This window comes from Ailuropoda melanoleuca, chromosome 15 (assembly GCF_002007445.2).
Source record: "Ailuropoda melanoleuca isolate Jingjing chromosome 15, ASM200744v2, whole genome shotgun sequence".
Taxonomy (NCBI): domain Eukaryota; kingdom Metazoa; phylum Chordata; class Mammalia; order Carnivora; family Ursidae; genus Ailuropoda; species Ailuropoda melanoleuca.
In genome coordinates this window covers 66,972,270-66,996,268 of record NC_048232.1, presented here as the reverse complement: position 1 = coordinate 66,996,268, position 23,999 = coordinate 66,972,270, and positions in this window count along the sequence as shown.

Sequence of the window (23,999 nt, the reverse complement as noted above, 5' to 3'; positions counted from 1 at the left end):
AAATAACCAACAACTATCTTGGGACTAAACAAATGGAGCCACAGTGCCTTAGTTTAGTCTCTGATCATCCCACTTAGTTCAACTATGGGACTTGGACAAGTTCTTGAATCTCCATATAACTCAATGTCCTCATCTGTAAAATGCGGATAATGAAAGTACCTTGACTTCACAGGATTGTTGTGAAGACAAAATAAGTTTGTAAATGTAGGGTACTTATCCTTATATTTGCATATATACAACGCCTGCCAGATCACATAACAATAACAACAAAACCCCCAAAACTACAGCCAGTCTTTATGAGGCATCTACTGCCCACCATGGACTAGGTATGGTACACATTTAATAAATGTTAGCCATTGTTTTTATTACTACTACTTGGATCCTTCAGTTTTATATTTTAATGAAAAATCAGAAATATTCTGATTTCTTTAGTTGTCATTATTGCTGGGTTGATAGCTTTGGCAGGTTTCCACCATACCTTTAATATGAAATTAGAGAAAATATACCCAAATACACTATAGGTCTAGCATAATAGTCACCTGACCATAACTTAGTTTAGAACGTAAGCCTAAGAGGCCAGACAGTAGTTTTAAGAATATATTTTCTACCCACCATATAGCATATTCTACAAGCCTAATAAAAAATGGCTATGCCCAAGGTCAAGGAGAGAGCCTGTCCTTTTGGACCTTATTTGACAGAGCAAGAAGATGGGCCTGTGTCAGAACAGTGGTTCAGAAAAAAAGCAATAATGTGAGTAAGCATTCTAAGTTGGTCAGACATAAAGTTACGTCCAGAAAATCCAACTAAAGCAACGAGAATGAAGGCAGTTCGGAGGCCAGGTACACTGGAAGGCAGGTGCCCTCAGTAAGGCGGTTCAAGAGACTGAGAAACAATAGAAAAGATGAAGTCAGAAGATGAGAAATTCCAGCCATGGGTAACCAGTAAAAATCAAGTTTGTCTAGGGACAGTTGATGGTCCCCCATCTTATTTTCACTGGCCAGGACTGAGGGTGTAACAAATTGTAGGCACTCAAATACTGGTTGTCTGACTGATGCCTGGAGATATGCCTGGGATACCATGCTTACATTTGCATCTCTCTTACCCTTGTGAGGTTTTAAGTACCCTAAAAGCATCAACTACTTCCCTAACTTGACATTCACAAAGAGACTTTCATAATATAGACATTCAATAAACATTTTCTGAATGAATGAATAACTACCATGCACAAATTAGCAGACACCAAGGGAGTCTGATCCTAAGCCAACTGCCTTCTGAGAGAAACGTTCCTTACATCCTCCCTATCCAGAGCAAAATGGTTTCAGGGTGTGGGGACATCTGTTGGTGTTGTCTGCCAAGAAACTGCAATGCCACCTTCCAAGAAGAGCAAATCAATTTTCCTTTGGGAAACTACCCCACCCCATCCTATCCTGGCTAAGGGTAGGGCTAAGAGTTTAGTGGATCCTCTTTCTCTCCCTGGAATTTGAGCCTGAAGCAGAACTTTAGGACAGGAAATGGCTGGAGCTGCTTCATCCCAGCAGTGCATAAAGAGGTTGGCCGTTAGTTTATGCTGCCTCAGTTGTCATAGTTGTCTTGGTTTCTGTCCCGAGACTTGGTAGTTCTTCCTTTGAGTCAGGGAGCTTCCCTTTATTTTTTAAAAAATTCCTTCTGTATATAAGTTAGCAAGAGTCCATTCCAGTAGCTATAAACCGAGAATCCAACTGATGTGCTCTGAAATCCTTGCTCTAGAACAGTGGTTCTCAACCTTGTCAGCAAAAGAGAATCATGGGGGAGCTTTTCAAATCTAGCACTAAGATCACACCCCTAGCCAATTAAATGAGACTCCATGGGGGTGTGACCAATACCTGTTAAAGTGCCCCAAGTGACTCTAATGTGCAGCCAAGGCTGGGAATCGCAGCTCTAGAATTAAAACAAGTATGCCCACCTGCCCTCTCTAAGAAAATGACGGCATGAGGACTATTTTATAAGTTTTTAAAGACAGAATTTAACTAAGCTCTCACTTGCAGTTCAGTTTTTTTCCCCAAGAATTAAAGAACTAAGAGTGTTTTCATCTTTAATTGCTATTTTTTACCACCAAGTAAATTTAAAGAACTTCACAATTGTAAGCACTTTCTAATTTTATTAACAACACAAGTAAAGCACAGTGTCAGGGAAGGAAACATCCCTGTTGGCTTGTATTTAAAATAGATCATGATAATCTATGCCAAGCTGGGAAAAATTTCCACCTAAGGAACCGTAGAATTGTGTGGAAAGTGAAGCCGTATTTGGTGACACTTGTTGACTAGACACTGATTGTGAGAGGGGAGAAAACTGACACCTTTTTGCCTCCTCCACTCCTTCTGTCTTGTGAGTGACCATTTTCTTTTAAAGTTGTATGAAATGTAATGAGGAAAAAGCTAGCTAAGGAGCAAAGCAATTATATTCCACAGAAGACAACAAATGTGTCTACAACAAGAGAGAAAGATATGTTGAAATATTTGACATCTAGTTTCCTAAAGGAGGAGTCGTCTTTTCACAAGAATGGTTTCGATAGAGAGACCAAGATAATATGGTGACATTCTAGAAGAAATCCCAGCTCTGCATGCACCCTGCACAGGAAATCAAACAGTCACACCAGAAATAGAGAGAAGGTGCCTCGATGGTGGTGCCTCCCAACGGCTGCCCTGGCCGCCTCACCACTACCTCTTGACCGTGGCTCATCCTCAGGGCATACAGACTGCAGGCGCGGACAGGCTCTCCTGAGCTCTGCCAGGGCTCACGGAGGCATGCTGCACCCAGAGGACTGGCTCGGCTTCCCGCAGCCCTGGAGGGGGACACAATGTCGCTAGAAATCAACTGGGTCCATCCTCCATCTACCAGCTACACAGGGTGACTTCTTTCTATTTTTGTTTTTAACTCTGGTGAGACTGAGTCAGTGGAGAATAGATGTATAGATATATGTATGGTAATCTACTTGCTTAAGTTTAACAGCAGAACCTAGACATTTTATGGAATGTACTGTCATTGAATACAGAAAGCAAAAGAATGGGGCTCAGTTCACAAGGAATGTAAAAGGAGAATATTGATGCATCTTGCACATATCCAAGATGTCCTTCTTTTTATTTTTACTTCGTCCCACTTACAAACTCAAGTATCATATGAGAATGCATTTTAAAACATTTAAGAAACAATTGCATTTAAATTAGGTGGTACTCTATTGTTGCCATCTTTTATTTCCACTTGATAAATATATCAGGAAATAACTCCTGAGAAGAGACCAATCGCTAGCAAAAAATTTAGACACGTTTTCCCATAGGTCAAATACTCTTGTTACAAATGTGAACTGAAATCAAAAGATATTTAATTGAGATGCTAGGGTGTGCTAAGCATATGTAGTCAAAAAAATAAAATTCACACCTTTGCGATTATAATACAATAAATGACCTCTTATACTGTGTCGTCAATTCATTTTGTCATCATCTCAAAGTTATTTTTAAGCAACCAGTTGGCACGATCTTTGGCAAAACACTGTCGTCCTAAACTGAGAGAGTGATACTAGTTCACTTTTCATCGCAGAAGAGCTAAGAACGGCTCACTGTGATAGTAGAAGCAGCAGGAGTGCAACGGAATCGGTCGTGTGCATTACTGATTGACCACAGGGCAACACAAATCATAACAACAGAGGAAGTATAGGACAATGGAAAGAGAGGTGGACTTGGAGTCTGAATACCCATGTTGGAATCCTGGCCTCTCAAGATGCACAGTGAGACACCACACAGTGGTCACCTCCTGTCATGGTTTCTTCCACCATAAGATGAGGGTGACAATTGGTGCCTCCCCAACTGTTAATGAGAAACAAACCAATAACAGAGGCTCAAACACCACCCACCATAGCCTGTACTCAATTTTTTGCGGAACCTGACCCTTAGTTCCACTAGCATCAGGCCATGAATATCTCAATCAGTTACTATGAATGCCTTTTTACTTTGTCATAAATGAGCACTGACTACCTGTGACCATTACTTTCTTCTTTACACTTTCCATATTTCTGTTTTTTCTAGAATGGTCATGTATACATTTTATAACCATGTTTTATGAATAAAAAGATGCGGGTATATTTTAGAGGTTGGAGTTAAACTGAAGGCAGAAAACTGGAACACCAAAATTATTAAGGTGAGAAACATACTCCATTCTTATTATTTTTGTATGCTTTTAAACATAAGGAAAATTTTCCTTAACATGCTCATTGTGTTCTTATGTAGTTAAAAATACTCATTTATTGTCTATTCATGATGGCCATTAATTACTTATTATGCCTTAGATGTTTTGAAAATAATCAGACCAACACTATAAGAAATGTACTTTTATCCCCATTTTTACCTATAGGAAAATTCAAACAGTAATTCACCCAAGGTTGTGGCCAGTAAATAGTTGTTTACCATTAACCCACTCTGTTCTCTTCCATTGTGTCTTTCTGTACTATGGAAGCTAGAGAGCTAGTTTTCAGACTCTCTCGTGCTCTGGCTCTATGTACAATCTAGGTTTAACAAGTAGATACACCCATATAAGACAAGGAAGGTGGATGTGAGCATCAAGCAGAGAGACAGGATTATCTGGCGAGCACAGGGCACAGCCTTTGGTTAAGGGCAGTGGTTGAGGAAGTTGTGTGTCCAATTCATAAGAGTGATGAGCAGCAGGCAGAGTTCGTAGTGGGGTCTTCTCTAAAGAAGCACCTGGTAATTTTCGAATGTTCCTTCTGGCTACATTATTTCTGGCTGCATAGCAAGCAAACTTGTTTCCCAGGCCTGGAAAGTGGGCAAATTTCCCAATACCCTGTAATAAAGCCATTTCAGTTAAACAACCTAGAGTGAATTCTGTTGTCTACAACTAAAGGATTGAGGCGGAACCAATGAATCTTTTAGACTCCATGCTTTACCTACCATATCTAAGCTTTTCCCAATATTAGAAACTATCTTTTTTATACAGATTGGCAAGAAAGAAAAAAAAAACAAATAAATCTGGATTCAGGCTTTCTAAAACCAAACAGATGACTTTAAGGCAACACAGCTATGCCTGAAAAGGGTAAGGAAAACCAAAGAAGTTAAATAGAAGAACTTTTTAAGGCAAAAACTCTGGAAAGGATTAAATCAACAGAGATCTGAAAAAGCAGTAGAAAGTAGAACCCAGTGGAAAGTTTCAATTAGGATGAGAGAGAAGTTTAAAAGTTTCTGGCACACATTCTCAAAGTGTTCAGGGGTAATAGTGCTGTGTACAAAACACAGCAGGTTGAACTGGACCTGATCACAGAAATTACACTGGAATACCATTCACTGGTTCAAAGATTTCAGGCTAAGAAACACACAGTTTAGTTCAGAGGTTAACAAACTATGTTTATACATTGCCTATGGCTGCCTTCACATCGTAATGTTGAACAGTGGCCACAGAGACTGTATACCCCACAAAGGCTAAGATATGTACAATCTGGCCCTTTACAAAACAATGTGCTGACTATTGATCTAGGAGGTTGGAAGGGCAAACTCATTTAGAATTGGTAAGTCAGTTTTATATATCTGTCAACAGAAGAGAGAACTATGTGGCCAGAAAAGGGGACCAAGGTTGCTGTCTGAAGGGAAGAAAACTTTTTTTTTTAAAGATTTTATTTATTTGAGGGGGTGGGCATGAGCGTGAGCAGGGAGCCGCAGGAGGGCAGGGAGAGAGAGAAAGAATCTGAAGCTGACTCTGTGCTGAACACGGAGCCTAATGAGGGGCTTGCTCTCAAGACCGCAAGATCATGGGGCTCGATCTTATAACCCTGAGATCATGACCCGAGCTGAAATCAAGGGTCAGATGCTCAACTGACTGAGCCACCCAGGATCCCCCTGAAGGAAAGTAAACTTGTAACTCTTTGGGGGGAACGAAGTCTGCAAGAGAATTTAGTCTGTGTGTGTCCTTGCATGTGTGTGGGTTGGGGATGAGGAACAGCACAGGTGCTCAAGTGAGGAAACGTAGAGGTAGAAAGAGATGGAAGTGTAGCCAGAGGATGTCGATGATAAATCCAGAAAGAGAGAGAACACAAATAGCTCAGGCTCCAGCTCTAGAGGTAATTAACGGAGAAAGAGAAGATAGAGAGGGGCTGTCAGAGAAATAACAGGCAGCCCGTATGAGGCCATTACGGGCACCTTCTCTGTAAGCTCGTATTACGTCCCAGGCACTGCAAGGGGTCCTCAGAGGGCCTGCAGACTAGTGGAGGATCAAGGAGCAGCTCATAGCACCAGAAGCAGTGCAGTGGCTAAGCAGCTGCCTTGGAATCTGACTGGGGAGGGGGCCTTCCGCAGTCCTCGTACAGACAGGTGGCTCTGTGTAGCACTGCGTAATTTGGAGGAGTAAAGGCTGTCCTGAAAGGGGTGTCTGGGAATTTCACATACTGAGATGGAGTCATGCCCCAGGAGTGATCAAGATGAAAGGAAGGCAATGAAACAGTAGCCGAAAGGCATAAATGGGTCTCGTGTTGCTTTCTGAAAGATGGGTGCGGTAGCCAAAAACCCTTCTCACAGAGACGGTGGTGCGGCTGGAGCGGCATTCTTTGTAACAGGACCTGACCTGTGGGTGAGCAGCTTCCATTCCCTCCGACTACCAGGAGATTTTTCGTAGCTGCGTTTTGGAAAAACAGAAAGGAATGCCAAGTCTATTGAAAACCACTGTAAATGCTCCCTACTCTGTGCCTGTGGCTACTTTATGCAAGGGTAATGAGAGATGACCAAAATAAAAGGACTCTGCAGCCTTTCTCAGCAGCAAACAGGCAGTGTGATTGAGAACCACCGAAGAAAAAGCGAGAGCCCTTTCTGAGTGGAAAGAGCACAACAAAAGACAGTTATTAAATGAATCCACCAACTTGGGCCCACAGGAGAACCTGTTGTTGCAACTGCGGGGGCTCTCCCAGGAAAAAAATAAGAGGTCGGGTCAGACACTTGGTGTGGTATTATATAAGCTGAAGAAGCAAAAATAATCCTATAAGCCCCACACTTAGAGGACTCTGGAAGAAAACTGAGATTTCTTTATCTTCTGGCCACGTTTTTGTCACCCCTGAAGACTTGTAACTCAAAACTGGAGAAGTGATTTCGACTTTTTGGGTCCCTTTTTCCATCTATAAACATGAGGATGATAAATATTGTGAGTTGCTCCTCAAAGAGTTCAGGCTACTGCTGTCAAAATGTTACTCTTGCGGAAACTCAACACACAGATGCTGAGTTTTAGCAATTCACTCTGTCTCTAAGGAGGACTTTGGGAACCACAGAGAAGAAAGACATAGATGCCCGCCACGTCTAACAGGAAAGGCACAGGAAGTCTGGTTTTGACAAGATGCTACAGAGTGGCACTTCTGTTGACTTCGTTACACCACATAGCACTTCCTAGTAAAGCAAGGTGTATGTGGGGAAGGCTGGTGGCTGGCGGGGGGAGTCATACTCCTAGGGTACTGGGTAAGTGCATGGATTCTAGAGTCAGACCACCTGCATCAGAATCCCAGCTCCTCCACTGCCTACTGGATGACTCTTTATAAATCTATCAACCTCTCTGACCTTCAGCTTCCTCACTTGTATAGATAATAACTGTACATACTTCAAGAGCTGATAGTAAAGATTAAAACAAAGAATGAAGGTAAAGTACTTGGCATAGTGCCTGAAATACGAGAAACAGCCTAAAATGTCAGCCGCTAATATTATTATAGTTTTATATTAATGAAGGCTCAAGCAACGTACCATGGGAAGGAAATTATAGAAGTACTGGCCTTACTTGAAATCAGAAAGTTGAGGAAAATATTTCTGGAAAAATGCCAAAATTATCTCAAAACTACTAATTGCTTATTAGTGTCATGAGGCAGGTATACTACCAATTACTGAAGCCCACAGACCATTACTTAATTCTATTTCACCTGACATTTCCAGCCTCTCTCCTATATTCCAAGAAGCCTTGTGGGAAATACAAATGTGCAGCCCTATGCTTCTCCCTTTGTTTCTAATGTCCTTAAGGGCAAGAAGCAAAATGAAGAGGGGAAACAAAAAATACTAATGAGCAGTAGTATATCTCCACCCAGGGGTGGGGGGGTAGATGAAAAGATCCTCCACCCATCATCTGGAATTGAATCACCTGGATAGCAAGCCTGGGACCCAGAAAGAGCTGTGAGAAAAGAGGGGTTCAGAAAGAATATGCCAAAGATGGTGTCAAGTTTTCTGAGCATCAGGAACCAGCTTTGGCTTGAGGACCAAAGCTCACTAGCCATTGGAGGTCCAGAGATTATATGAGGTCACATAACAGAGTCACCAAACTCACTGAGTAAGAAAAGAAAAGAACACACTGGCAAAGATCATCCTCAAAAACACATCTCAGCCCAGAAATGAACGTAAGGAACTCTGTTCCAAGCAAGGCATCCAACTCCCCTTTGGCTCCAAAATGCTACCAAGAAACAAACCAGTAAAGAAACAGAAGCCCCAGCTTATGTTGTTTAGCAACACCTCCCAAGTACTGTTCAAACACAGCCTTTGTTTTCTGTTGCAGTTATTTGACAAAGTTAAATATCATTTTCAAGACAATGAAAAAATAAAAACATTAGAAACCCTCCAGAAATGAAATTATATGGCCCACTCTCTAGATTTAGCAAACATCTTTCTTCCTACCATGTTGTCCTTTATTAAAATCTAATACTAATGTGGGGTTAATGTGACAGCCCTGAGTACACAGATGAAGTTATAAAGGAAATAAGCTTTTATTACTTTTCCAAAGACAAAGCAATAACTTAGAATAACAGAATGATGTTAAACTTTCTACCTCTTTCCGCCCTCAAATTCTCCCCTTTTCTTTCTCCATATCACAGGGAAATTTTCTTAAAAAAAAATTAAAACTCCATTTATGAGTTTACAATAGATCCATAAGTAAGGATAATCATATATTTTTGTAACACCATCTTCAAGAGGCAGGGAAAACTGTCTTTGAAATTAGTCCCCAAATTTAACTTGGTTTCTTATTTTCAAGTATACTAGGCTAACTGGTGCTATATTGTTACAGGGGACTTTTCCCTTTCACCTATTCCCCATAGCCAGTTAACTACCAAATTCTTTTTTTTTTTTAACCTCCAGAATATCTCTCAAATTTGTCACTTCCTTTCAACATTCCTCATATTTCAGATGCTATCAATCATCTCAAATGCATCATCCTAGCCCACTGGACAGGGATCCTTGTAAGCTACCTATTTAATTTCCTCCCGTCCCTGCTTAAAAAGGTCAACAACTTCCCATCACTTACAGAATCACCCTTTGGCATGCCCCACTTATATGTCCGTCTACTCTCTCCTCCATCCCCCAACCCCTCTCCTCTTTCCCTACTTCCCATTCACGCACGTGCGCGCGCACGTGCACACACACACACCCCTAGCATGGCCACCACCACCATTTAACTTTTACAGTTCTAGAAAGCCTGTGGTTTTCTAATCCTCCCATGCTACTGTAAACTTGATTTTCACATTCTGCGTCTCAATTACGCTTCCTTCTTGCTTATTGCGTCTAACAAAGATTTATATAGCTCTTATCATGCCAGGTTTTAGTCCATGAGCTTTGTGAGTATTAACTCATTCAATCATTACAACCCTGTGAGACAGATACTATAATTCTTCTCATTTTATAGATGATGAAGCTGGCACAGATCAGTGAGGAAACCTGCCCAAAGCCACAGAGCAAGTAAATCGGTGGAGGGAGGAAAGAGGCAAGATTCAAACCCAGGCGGTCCAGTCCATGTCCACATCCTCAACACACATGCACTGCCTCCTTCTGCTTCTTTAGTTCCTTGTTCTGTGTCAACTCCTCTGCAAAGCCCGCTCTGACTACCGACCACAACTGCACATCAACTCCTCTTAATGGGTCTCATGAAGAGTCTTATTATATGATAACTATCACAACTTTTCTTCTCATTTCAACCATACGTTGATAGAAGACAGATGCTATCATTCATCATGGTATCTCAGCACAGGTTCTCAATACCTGTTTGACGAATGACCCAATAAGGATGACAGATAGCCTTATTACATGTTCCATAGTTGGTATAAGGAGAAATTCAAAGAAAGTGGAAGCTAAGGATTACGTGGTTCTTTCAACATTTCATGTTTCCAGCTAACATTCTATCAAAGCCATAAATTGCAGGAAACACCTGCATGCATGCCTCTACCCCCATTCTTAGTTACGTAGATCAGCAGGTCTGATAGGATGGTCTCAGATCCTAGATATGCTCTATATCTGCACTGTCCCACATGTTGAGCACTTGGCGAGAGAGACTGAGAAACTAATTTTTTTTATTTTATTTTGTTTTAAATTTAAATAATAACATGTAGCTGGCAGCTAACATATTGTATAGTGCATGTCTGGACCACTTGCAAATCATCAAGTGGCAGAGAAGAGAGCAGTGGGAGGAATAGAAAGTGGGAAGCAGGAAGAAATATGCAAAGAACACATGATGCTGGGATAGCAAACCTGCCTGGTATGACTGGGACTGCGGAGTTTCGTGGGACTTCCAACGCCAAAAACGGGACAGTCCCAGGCAAACTAGAACCACTGGTCAACCTACTCAGTGCCTAGAAGGAACTGAAAGTAGATTCCATGCAGGAACTCAAGAAACTGAAGCAGGAAATGGAGCAGGAAAAACACTGAGTTTGGGACAAGGTGAAGATAAAAATATGTGGTGGTCTGGAAGAAGGTCATTGTCTTTGAAGCCATACCCCTCTTCAGATTTCCATGTATCTACATATTCTAACACCCAGGTTCTAGCATAGAGATTTCAAACAAATGTGTACCTACTCTTTTTCAAATACATGTGCTTTATTTTATTCATCTGTATCTTACTGGGGGAATCAAGACGGCAGCTATTCAACTGTCTTTGATCTGTCATTTACATTTCCATTCTCATCCCATAATCTGTTAATCTTTCCAGTATCTCAGTGCAAGTCTGAATTAAATTCCCATATTGAATCCCAACATGAAAGGCATTTCTTTGTGAACAGCTCAATATGATGTTCTTCTAAATGACATTTAAAATGTTCGGCTCAGTAATGGGATGATAAAGAAGGGCACCCGGTGTTAGTACACATCAGTAAAAAGAACATTTTTTTATTAGAAGGAAACCAAAAAGATAGAACAAGATAATTAAAAAAGAAAAAGTTTATTCCTGCTAGACTGCCACAAGAGTATTATGACTCAAAATGTAATAGTCACTGAATTCCTGCAGGAATCTAACTTCTTAAAAAGACATCAGACATCAAAGTCTGAGTCATGCCACATTAACCACCAATGGCCAAAGAAAAGTTTGAATGCCATTGGAAAAGTTAAATATTAAACTTTCCCTGAAACATATAAACTCAGAGAAGTAGGTATTGCAGTTGTCATACCAACTTGTGTGCATTCTTTACAGGTTTCCAGACTGATCTTTGCACCCCCCTTCTGTTGCTATGGTGACCCAAATAAATTCTCTCCTGAGATTCATTTCTCTCAGATGCCAATGCATTAGGTCAAGCAGGCAGGCAGGCTAGCAAATAACACACTGGCCCTAAACATTCTCACACTCTCCAGGCAGTCACAAAGAGCTTTCCTCTACACATCACACCCTGTTTCAACACTTTCAAAACTATAATTCCATTACATTGAGAAAAAAAATTATTCCAAGCTTTGTACTTCATTTATTTGTCTAACTAACAAGATGAATCCCTGCACAAGGCAAAGCATAAGAAGCTGAACATCAGAAATTCTCCTAACAGCCACTTCGTCACTCTTATGTTCACCAGTAAGACCCGAATGATGGTTCTCAGTAAAATAAAGATAAATGCAAGGGCTTTCACCATCTGACCTCCATATAGTAACAGCAGATATGATATTTAGTACTTAGAATTAGGGACTGGGAAGGCTGAGATATTACCCCCCAAAAATTCATGAAGGCATGCATTTGGTTCATAGAAAACATACAGACATAATTCTAGGGGAGAAAGCCTTAAAGCCTTTTTGTCATTAGAGATGTTATAGTTTAAAGCTTCTAGTGTTTGAGCATTCTCACCCCCCCACGTGTTAAATATGTATTGCATATAGTGCAAATATTTCTCAAGATAGAGCAGTCTACCAAGCAGCATTTCACAGTGACAGCATATATGTAACAGAAAGCAGAGATGCTATATACATTCCCTAAAAATCCAAGGCTATTAATTTTACCCAAAGATGTACAACATTTTGACCCCAAAACAAATACAAGGCACATAATAAGAAAGGGTGAGTTGGGCATTCTACTCTAGGGCTGCTAGTATATTATTAACGCTTTCCCTCATGGGGCTTGTCACCCCCATGCTGTACTGTGCCTGAGGGTCCCCAGTGCACTTGGATGAATCAGACCTTGACTGGAGACCTTCTACCTTCAAATGCCTCCAGATCACTATCTATCCCCCACCTCTAAACATACATGTGCTTGCTCACTCTCTCTTTCTCTTCTCCCCTTCTGCCTCTCTCCTTTTCCCAGTGCTCCTAGACCAGAGTATCATTGCCCAGCAGTTTCCTGGGGAGCTTAGCACTGCTAGAACAGGACGTTACTCCTCTACCAACTTTGCGGTCCAGGGCAGAAATGAAACTCTCAGGAGCCAGAGACTACAGGCCAGAGGAAGTTTTCACTGAGCCTAGGGTAGCTGCCAAGGTTACGACTGTCTTGGAAGACAGAGAGGTGAGGAGACTAGGAAGACAAATAGCAAGCACGTACTTTCCATTTCTATGTCATGGTTTCCCCCGACGCAGAAAAACAAAAGGGAATTGGCTGCCCCCACACTTGTACACTGGGACGCTAGCCAGACGATGAGGAGCAGATGATTCAACCTGGATAAACCACAAGGGAAAGCTTTGAGCAACTAACAAGTGCAATGAGGTTAGAGATTGAAAGAGAACGAATAGGAATGAACAGGAGAGAGGGAGCCAGCCAATACATAACTGGGCCCTTTTGTGTCTGCCCCACACAGGCTCTGAGTCCCCGAGGTGAACTCGCCAGGGCCTGCTGTCCTCTCTTGCTCAGCCAGCCCCTTGGCACTTGCCTCTCTCCTCCCTCTCCACTACAGGTGTAAACCAAGGCTGGTATTTTGAGGGTCAGCATGGGTATTTTTCAGTGACTTTTGAATACTATTAACCTTTTCTTATAAACCCGTGTCTTTCTCTTATTAGGAACTTAAAACTGTATGTGCTACAGAGTCTTTGGTCTTGAAATGCCAGTTGGATTTCTTAATGGCCATCGTGCAAACGGGACTAACATGAAGAAATCTGCCTTAAAGGCAGCTAACGTTTGGTGGGGAATACATCTACTCTATATATCTAGGGATACCTGTTTTCGACATCAGACATCAAAGGAGTTACGAACATTCATATTCCTCTCCAAAGGACAGCTAGGAACCTTATAAGCACAGTCCTAGCATGACTCACTTGTTAGCGTTTGCTGCCCAGGGCACAAAATGTCTCATCAACAAGACTTGGGGTTTTGGATAACTGCCTCTTAAGTGGATTCAGCTCTTAACCTGGATTGCATATTTTCCTCCTTCATTACATATGATTTAATTTCTCAAGAATTAAATTATTTTTAAAGTTCTTCTAAATTAAATGAAGAGTAAATAAAAAGATCTCTGACAAAAAAAACTGAGTAATTTTATTAGGAATATGATAAATGTGATAGGTTGCAGCAGCCTGAAAATCCCATTATATGCAATTAAGGAGCTACATTAATGTAATTGTAGACTTCCTAGCATTTTAGCCCAGCACATACAGTATTTACAGATAATTGCATAGTAAGGGGGAAAATGCAAGCTGTGAGTCTAGCATGCACGTGACTTATGTTGTCAAATTAAAACCTGGTTGGGTTTCTCCTTGAGTTATCATCTCTAAAAAGCTTAATTTTTATCTTTTCAAGATGGGAAAATGCACAGGCATGCAAATGAAATGTTTCCTGTTAAAAACTATACAAAGTGCCATGAAATTATAGGCACTATTAAAATAAAGTAATAGTCATTTGGATAATACTAACTCCAAATTTGTAACTCTTTGACTAGAACTTCACTGAACAAAGAATTCTAAGGCAAATTAATATTGTAAACAACTTACTTTTATGCTTATGAGATCTCCTATGTGCACATTGTTTGCATAAAAATGGTGCTAAAGTTACAAAAAAGCCAATGGGTGACAGGAAAATACCACGGAAAAAGTGCTCACCTAGGCTGGAAGAAATCTGAGTCCCTATTCTACTTTGTTGACAATAAATTACATAATCTTGAAAAAAAATTAAACACTCTACATCTCAGTTTCTTCAATTATAAAACTTAATGGTTGAAATAGATAAGCCACGAAAGTCTCCTCTGTCTAGAAATTAAGATGTTATCTAACTGTTGAAGCAGGTCCCGCTAGGATGAATACTTTTCAGCAATCAAGTTGAATTATTAATCTCAATTTGAAAATAGTGCTACATGTATTTTTAAACAACTAAACTTTTCATTAATTTAAGTTCACCTACCTTCAGATATGATAGGGGAGTAATGTGGACGAGACACTTCTGATGAGTCAGGAACTGTAATAGCCACTCCTATGTATATTGAATAGGTTTACTCTGTGGGGAAAGAAAAATACCAAATTTAGTTTGTGCAGTGCTAATTTTACATTAAAAGAGGTTATAATCATTCTAAACTCATTTACCTTAAATATGTGCCTAAGACCATGGTCATGATCACAGCAGTCATCATTCTAAAGCCTCTGTTGAGTACTGGGTATAGCAATGAGTGGGATGGGCTCTTCATCCTCCAAAACACCTTACACAGAAAGGTACAATGACCATCTCCATTCTACAGGTGCACAAAGTAAGCCTTAGAGAGGCAACTTGCCCAAGGCCACCCAGCCAGCATAAGCAGGAGCCAGGACTTGAACTCAGGTCAGACACTAAATCTAAATCTATGCACAAAGCGGTTTGCACATGGACCCATGAAGGAAGTTAGTTCCTTCTTCCCACTGCCCTGTAATCATCAAAGAGGTCAGAAGGAAGTGGGTATATAATAAACACCCTCTATCTAATTTCCCCTGCCAAATTCTTGAAGAATAAGTAACCGATCCAGCGTCTTCTCCACTCCTGCTCCTGTATGATAGAAAACAAATATTCTTGCTAAAGGGCTTGGATGGAAGCTATCAACAGGAATGAAATCTCAAATGATAGCTGCCCAGAACCACACAGCAATACATTATCACTCATATAGTTCATGGAACATTCATTCATTTTCTTTAACATCAAGTTTAACTTTGCAGGAAGCGAGTTATGTTATAAAACTGCAAAAAAAAAAAAAGTCCGAAAATGTTGATATGATTGTCTATCTAGCGGAAGGGAGACAATTTGCAGCGAAATAATTGGTACATTTTCCCACTGCATTATGTTTCTCAAAACATGTTACTGTGGGAGGAGATTAGCTTCCCCTTTCTTTAGGAAGAAAATGACTTGTCTCCTATAGTGAATAGAACTGTCATTCTAAGAGCTGACAAATGCTAACAACCTTTGGAGGTGCAGTGTGCCAGCATCTAAAAAACAAATAAAATAGAATGAAGAATACAGTAACCAAAGAAAGAAAGGTCATGAAAGAAAATAATAGGATAGGGCCCTTAAGCATTAAAAAAAAAAAAGTACTGGAAACCTGCTTAATGCTACAATTAACAGTCATACACTAAAATGAAAGGAAACAGAAATAAATCATTCTAAATTAACATCACTTCAATTTGTTTACATTTTTATGTTAGGTTCTATGGCATCAAGTTAAATATAATGGATTCTATTCTGTTTTGCTAAAAATATAGTTGCATTAGGAAGACAATTAATAGATCTGGCCACAGATGTTCCAAATAGTCGTGATCAGAGCCAGTGTTGGAACCGTCAGAGCTGAGGTAGCACTGTTCTATCATGTGCCTCTTGCACCCTTGGTCCCATGATCCTGATGGGATTGAAATAAGATCGGTGACAGAAAAAAACCGACATGAGACCATAAGATGATGCTAGATGGATAAGGGGTCCTGACAGAGCTGACTGAGATTCTGGCAGGTGATGCAATCAAAAAAAGCTTCCGGTCAATCTTGGTCTCCTTTTTTCCTGTCAGAAAAGGCTCTCGAATAATGACATTTTTATGGCAGTATTTTCTTTTTGCTATTTGTTATTTCCATCAGATAAAAATCTGTAACTGACAAAACTCAGATTTTTGTCTGTCAAGATAGAGTACTTTTATTCTTATTACCCTAAATAAACTCCCAAATATTTAATCATCATAAAATTGGGGGGGGGTGCAGCTAAACACTAAAGTGTACCTTAGAGAAGAGATCTTTAAACAATGTTAAGCACTGTTCTGTACTTCGTGAACATGTAGATATTAGAAGTGGAGGGTTCTTCAGCAGATATCCCAAAGGTCTGTGAAAGAAATGCAGTTCTTCACAAATAACCGTAACCGTAATACATGGTTATTATCTATAGAGAGCTTAACATATGCCACGCACTGCACTAGGTACTTGACATATAGGAAGTTATTTGCCCTTCACAGTTCTGTGAAATGTACTATGATCATCCTTACTTTGAAGAAAAAGAAACAGAAGATTAGAGAATCTGAATATTGACTGAAGGTGCCACTGATAAGTGATCAAGTTTAGATTTGGTAATTTTCTTTTGGAAGTTAGTCATTGTGATTTTACATTGTTGGATGTTGGATATTTTTACATTGTTTTCTTGAGCTGTATTCTGGAATGTTGTAAAGTTACTTGGGAAGAATTCAATTCTTTCAGGTCTTGGTTTTAAGCTTTGCTAGGCAGGACCAGAGCAGTGTTTTAATGAAGGGCTAAGTGTTCTCCACAACTAAGGCAAAATTTTTCAGAATATACTACCTGATGCCCCATGAATTACGAGGTTTTATACTCTGGCTGGTTGAAACAGGAACTTGTTCCAGGCTTGTGTGAGCTCCTAGCATTATCCCTCTAAACCTTGTACGTGGTTCCCTCCCTATCCTTGGTAGTTTCTTCTCGTTAATAAGCTAGTTATCCTTCAGCCAAAGACTCCAGAGGGACCCTCTGCAGATTTCTGGAGCTCTCTCTCCATGGCTCTCTTCTCTACAACACTCTACCCTATAAATTCTGGCCCTGGCCTCCCAAGAATCTTAGCTCTGTCATCTTAACTCAGGGTTCCCCTGATCTACCTGAGTTCCCCTTCCCCTTGCATACACCTTAGTCTGGAAACTCTCTAGGCAGTGAGCAAGGGCAATTACAGGACTCACCGTATTTGTTTCCCATAGCTCAAGGATCACCGTCCTTCATGACATGAGGTCCAATGCCTTAAAAGCTGTCCAATGTCACATATGTTGCCTTTCTAGTCATTTCAGGAAGGAAGGTAAATCTAGCTCCTTTCACTTCATCTTAGACAGAAGCAGATGTTCTCAAGCTTAGATTTGAAGCCAAGCAGTTTTCAAAACCTGAGACCATAACCGCTATCCTAATTTTTACGAAGTAGTTCAGACCAGAGAGGTTAAAGAACTAAAGAACATATCAAAAAAAAAAAAAAAAGACAACTATATCTCTTTCCTTTTAATACAATTTTTTTCCTAAAATACCATTATTTATACAGTGGTATTAGAAGGGGTAGGAGAAACAGAGTCAGATCTTCTGTGAGTTAAATATTTTCCACTAAGTGCAACTATCAAATTCTCCTCTGAGGGAATGCTGGCATCCTCTGGGGGCACTAGTCCTGGAAGATCATCCATAGAAATTTTTTAAAAATTGCATGTTTATGTCCCGGCTAGGTAGCTCAGCCCATTAAGTGTCCCACTCTTGATTTCAGCTCAGGTCATGATCTCAGGGTTGTGAGATTAAGTTCTGTGGCGGGTTCCATGCTCAGCTGGGAGTCTGCTTGAGATTCTCTCTCTGCCTCTCCCTCTGCCCCTCCCCCCACTCACATGCACACTCTCTCTGCCTCTCTCTAAAATAAATAAATATTTTTTTTTTAAATTGCATGTTTATGTTCATGAATCTTACATAATTATCCATATAGAGTATGATTAAAGTGGGTTTACTGAAGTCTCTGACAATCAGGGGAAATCTAAGCACTGCAGACCTATATCTCACTTTACCCAACAGATCTGTTCCTTTAAGGAGCTATGCCTAAGTCACTATGTTGTACACCTGAAACTGAAATAACATTGTATGTTAACTATACTGAAATTAAAATAAAAAATTAATAAAATTTTAAAAATATGTAGAACATTACAAAAAAGAGTTGTGCTTAAATCAAATTTGAGTACATTGAATGATTTCAAAAGCAACGGTGAGCTTACTGTTTAAAACAATAATAATCTCTTTTGTAAATTGAATCAAAGTCCCCACTGTCTTCATGGGAGCTTGCAAAGCCTTGTGATTAAAAGTATAGGTTTAACCCCCCCCCCAAAAAATAATCCAGTTAAAAAATGGGCAGAAGGCATGAATAGACATTTTTTCCAAAGAAGACATACAGATGGCTAACAAACACCTGAAAAGATGCTCAACATCTTTTATCACCTCACACCAGTCAGAATGGCTAAAATTAACAACACAGGGAACAACAAGTGTTGGTGAGGATGCAGAGAAAGCGGAACCCTCTTGCACTGTTGGTGGGAATGCAAACTGGTACAGGCACTCTGGAAAACAATATGGAGGTTCCTCAAAAAGTTAAAAAAAGAACTACCCTACAACCTGGCACTTGCAGTACTAGGTATTTACCCAAAGGCTACAAAAATACTGATTCAAAGGAATACATGCACCCCCATGTTTATAGCAGTGTTATCAACAATAGCCAAATTACAGAAAGAGCCCAAATGTCCCTTGACTGATGAATGGATAAAGAAATCCACAAACACAATGGAATATTACTCAGCCATAAAAGTGAATGAAATCTTGCCATTTCCAATGACATAGATAGAACCAGAAAGTATTATAAGAAGTGAAATAAGTCAGTCAGAGAAAGACAAATACCATATGATTTCATTCCTATGTGGATTTTAAGAAACAAAACAAATGAACATGGGGGGGAAGAGAGGCAAACCAAGAAACAGACTCTTAACTATAGAGAACAAACTGATGGTTAATGGAGGGGAGATAGGTGGGGGAATAGGTTAAATGAGTGAGAGGTATTAAGGGGGGGGACTTGTGATGAGCACTGGGTGTTGTATGTAAGTGATGAATTACGAAATTCTACACCTGAAACTAATATTGCACTGTGTGTTAGCTAGCTGGAGTTTAAATAAAAGCTTGGAAAAATAAAATAAAATAAAATAAAATAAAATAAAATAAAATAAAGCAAAGGATATCAGAGGGGAGGTAGGTGGGGGCATGAATGAAACAGATGAAGGGAATTAAAAGTACATTTATCTTGATGAGCAGTGAGCAATGTATAGAATTACTGAGTCACTATATTGTACACCTGAAACTGATATAATACTGTATGTTAACTATACTGGAATTAAAATAAAAAACTTAATAAAAATAAATAAATAAAGGCACAGGTTTAGGAATCAGGCAGGCCTGGGTTTAAATCCCAGCTTCAAAGCTATGCGACCTTGGCCAAGTCATTTAATTTATCAAAGCCTCAGATTCTGCTATAAAATGAGGATAAGAATACCCACCTCTTGGATTGTTGGGAGGATTTATAAAATCCCTGTAAAAGTACTAACCCCCACAAATGTGCTTAGTATGATGCTTAGCACTGAATTAAAGTTTACTATCATTAGTTCTCTTATTTAGAAAAATATAAAATTAATACAATGAGAGAAAATAAGAAATTGTTATCTCTAGTTAAGTCTTTCTGTGTATATGCTGGGTTGTAGTCTAATTTTAAATATATTAAAATTTATAAATATATACTAAAGTAAATATATTTAACATATTTAAATACCCAACAATTTCTTAGAAGAGTTTTATAATTAAAATAATTCACCTTGGTATCCCTCTCTTTAAATTTTCATTTACTTAATGTCATTCACTAATACTCATGTACCATGGTATTTAATTCCACAATGTTCATGTTCTTTGGATATTATTAGATACCTTCCTCAACCCATCACACCCCTTTAGTTACCATTTTCATCAACTATAAATATTCACTTCTTTAATTCTTTTCATCTTTCTGAAATATGTGAATCAAATCCTTTAGCACTAAATATTCTCATCACTTTCCACAATTTTTAATATTCAGATAATACTTTCCTCAGAATTACAGAAAATCGAAAATTACAATGTCCTTTTCAATCTGCTATTTCTCATTCCCACCCAAACATACCTATTTGGACAGCCGTATCATACTTCAGACCTGACACATGTATTAGTCCATAAAAACAGGTTACCCTTAAAAGAACTGACCCAGCAACCCTCGATGAGTAAATATAATTATCATTTTTTTATAAGTTTTTCTTAGGATCTCTTAATACATCTGTGTTTGAGAATAAATTCTAAGTATATTTAGTATTTTAATTTGATAAATCTGGCAACCCTTAATATGTTTGAAATAGGCATATGCTTGTATATTCACAGTCTAGAAAAGGCTATATGTGAACATAATTGTGTGAGTTGGTAGAATATTTAAAAGCCTGAAGGTTGTCAATGATACAAAATATGAATATTTATGATATTTTAACACATCTTAGTATAATTTCTCTTTCCCTAGTGACTCCAACAAGTTTTAATGTAACACAAATGTAAAATGTCACCGATTTATTTAAATACAGCCTCCAAATCAAACACTAAGATGGCAATTGAAGGCAAACTTAGTTTTCATTTCTGAAATAGCTCATCACAAGATGCATCATTATTTTGTGTTAGTAGACTTTTGTAGCATCTAGCAGACAACAAGAGGTTCACACCAAAGCCAATATCAATTAATTCAAGATAGAAAATTTCATGTGACACTATCAAACACTTTACCAAAATTGAGGCAGATTACATCTACAATTTCACATTACTTTTATCTACTGATCTTATAGCTCTATCAAAAAAAGCAATCAAGTTTTTCTGGCATGATTTGTTCTTTTTAAATTCCATTTTATAATGTCCATTATCGTTATCCTTATATGGTTCATCAATGCTTGCAAATTTTCTATTAATGTTCATTCTATTCTTTCAATGTAGATTTACCTGCTTTTGCTGGATAATTATGTCAGTGTTGTTCATTGTTTTAAAGAACAACAATAATCATTATCATTAAGATAATGCTCAAGAAATTACTCCTCATATTTGGGTTGATAAAAGAATTCAAATCAATTCTACAAATACTTACTGCACATTTACTAATTGCTTATTACTCTGCCAGGCAATGTAGGGAAGACAGATTAGCAGAAGAAAACTTTCCTCTGGAAGCCACTGATCTCATTGAGGAGATGAAATACAGACTAATGGGAATTCTGCATTCATTGGTACCCAATGTTTTGCAAAGTCTAGTAGGTTAAAAAAAATCTTATTATTAAAATTCAAGTTTCCATGCCTTATTTCCAGAGATTCTGATTCAGCATTTGTGTTTTTAACAAGCACCCTCCAGGTGATTCCAGCACAAGCATTTTTTAAACCACACTTGAGAAAAAACGATATGGACAGTCCAAGCACCAGAGGACCAGAATAGAGTTCAGCCATTATAGGCAATATCATACAAAAAGACTTCCCAAAAGAATCAGGACTTTCAGGATATCAGACTAATAGAGTCCTCACAATATTATCCATATTAGCAGTGCTGGAACTGTTTTTGAAATATACTTGTTTCACTGATACAACCATGATCTGCTGCTCTTCAGCCAAATCAGTTAAGCAATGGAGAAAACATTACAATAGCTTTCCCACACAAAAATAAGCATGGATCCCTGTCAAAGGGGCTAAAATAAATTTAACACTGAGAAGCATTTATCTGGGTTGCTTTCGCATTATATGCACTGGATACATCCCAGAACTTGGGAATTTGTCAGTATTTTAGTGACAATCTAGAAAGCAATACTTAGAAGATAATTTCAGAGCCACCAGGAGATTTTTGTCCCATGAGTAAGCCTTGTAATGCTTCTGGGAAAGCCTATAGTGTTAAATATGATTACTCTAGATTCACGAAGTATCATATAAAATTATTATTTGAACTGTATAACTAACTACCTTTCTCCAAATATCTCAGACCAATCTACTGTACTATTTCATTCTTTGTGTTGTATGTGTGACACCAGCATAGCAGTCAGGGTCCAACCAGAAAAATAGTATTTAAAACAGAGGGAATTTAACGGAGGGCATTTTGTTAAATAGGTGACGAAAGAGATGAATAACCTAAGGGAACAGTGAAACAACTGAGAGCTTAGCAGCACAGAAAGTCTCTTCCTCCAAACATGGTAGAGGAGAGGTGTTTGTGTTTCCAGAGCACAGGGGCAGAGTCACCTAGCTAAAGCCAGAACAATGAGGCTAGTCTGGAAGGACTAGAATAATGGAGAAGCAGAAGTCAAGGCAGAGAGAGGGGTGGAGAAATGCCCTGCTTTCTCCCTTCCTCCCACTCAAGCACCTTCCCACACCTCAGCACAGCGATGTATCAGCTGACAGGTGACCTTTGGAAACACAGTCAGGCCCCGTGCTCCTCAGAATAGAGCAGGAAAAGTATAAGAAAGTGGTTTGAGAGCAAATACGCCAAGACCTAGGAAAGGTGATGGTGGTGGTGGTGGTAGTCATTATTATTTTTGTAGTGTCCCTTTAAAGCAGAGAAATTGAGTTTGCACAAGGAATTTGAAATTTTTGTAGAATCTCAACTCAGTGCTTCATTTATTCAACAATGCATGCTGCCTCCAAATACATTGCATTTTATTCTTATTCTTTATCACTCTAGTTTGCTATGATTTAAAATTCAGTGCTTGAATAAGCTTCATTATTCTTTTTATAACATTACTAAATGCAAATCCTTTCTTCTTACTTATCTCTCTTACCTATACATCGGGAGATATTCTTATTTCATTCCTGATATGTTTTTAATTGCCCAAACATCTTTACTCCATATTTTTTTAAATGTACATTTCTAAAGAACAATCTAGTATTAAAACCATTTAGTTACCATAATTTTGTTCTCACTGCATTCATTAATGGAATTTTTGTATCTGGTAATTTCTATTCCCCATGCAGAAGGCCATAGATTAGTCTTTTTAGCCCATTTATCTAGTAAGGAGGATGTGCTCAGAAAAAAGTTTGCTATCTTCCCTCCCCCACCCAGAAAAATCGATCATATTAAACTAAGCACTGCATGGAGCTTTACGTTTAGCAAAGTGCTTTGCATACTCTGTGTGTGTGTGTGTGTGTGTGTGTGTGTGTGTGTGTGTGTTTATCAGCAGAACAGATTCAAGGATGAGAAACAAAGAAACCCAATTATAGGATCCGGGGTTCCCTTCCATGTATTTATGCATAAATACATAAACACAACATATAAATGATTTAATAGTTATATAATCATGTTCGCATAACATATAATTCTCTTTGCTACGGTTATCCAAAATCCATAGATTATACTTCAGTTGATCCTCACTTTTCCTTAATAATGAATTTCTAGTCTTATCAGGTCAGTCTTCTCACTGGGCACTCAACACCCCCCTGTTCAATTTGGGCTCTGTGACTTTTTAGTCACACACTCCAGTATCCATGACTTCTCTATTCTCCCATGCGCTAAGTCCTATCTCCTTCAGGGAATTTACCGTAATGGGCCAGCCCAGAGGATCCCTATTCCTTCTCGTGAGCTTCTATTAAACAAATGTCTATGGATTAAATGTGTATCCATTACTTCATGTGTGTTCTTTGTATCCTCAAAAAGTCCTTTGAATTCTTGAGGAAGGACCTGTAGCTTAAATCCCACAACACTGTTAAGTAAACAGCAAGTACTCAAAACACACTGAATGCCACAGAAGTTCCATAATCAGTCCTGGAGAG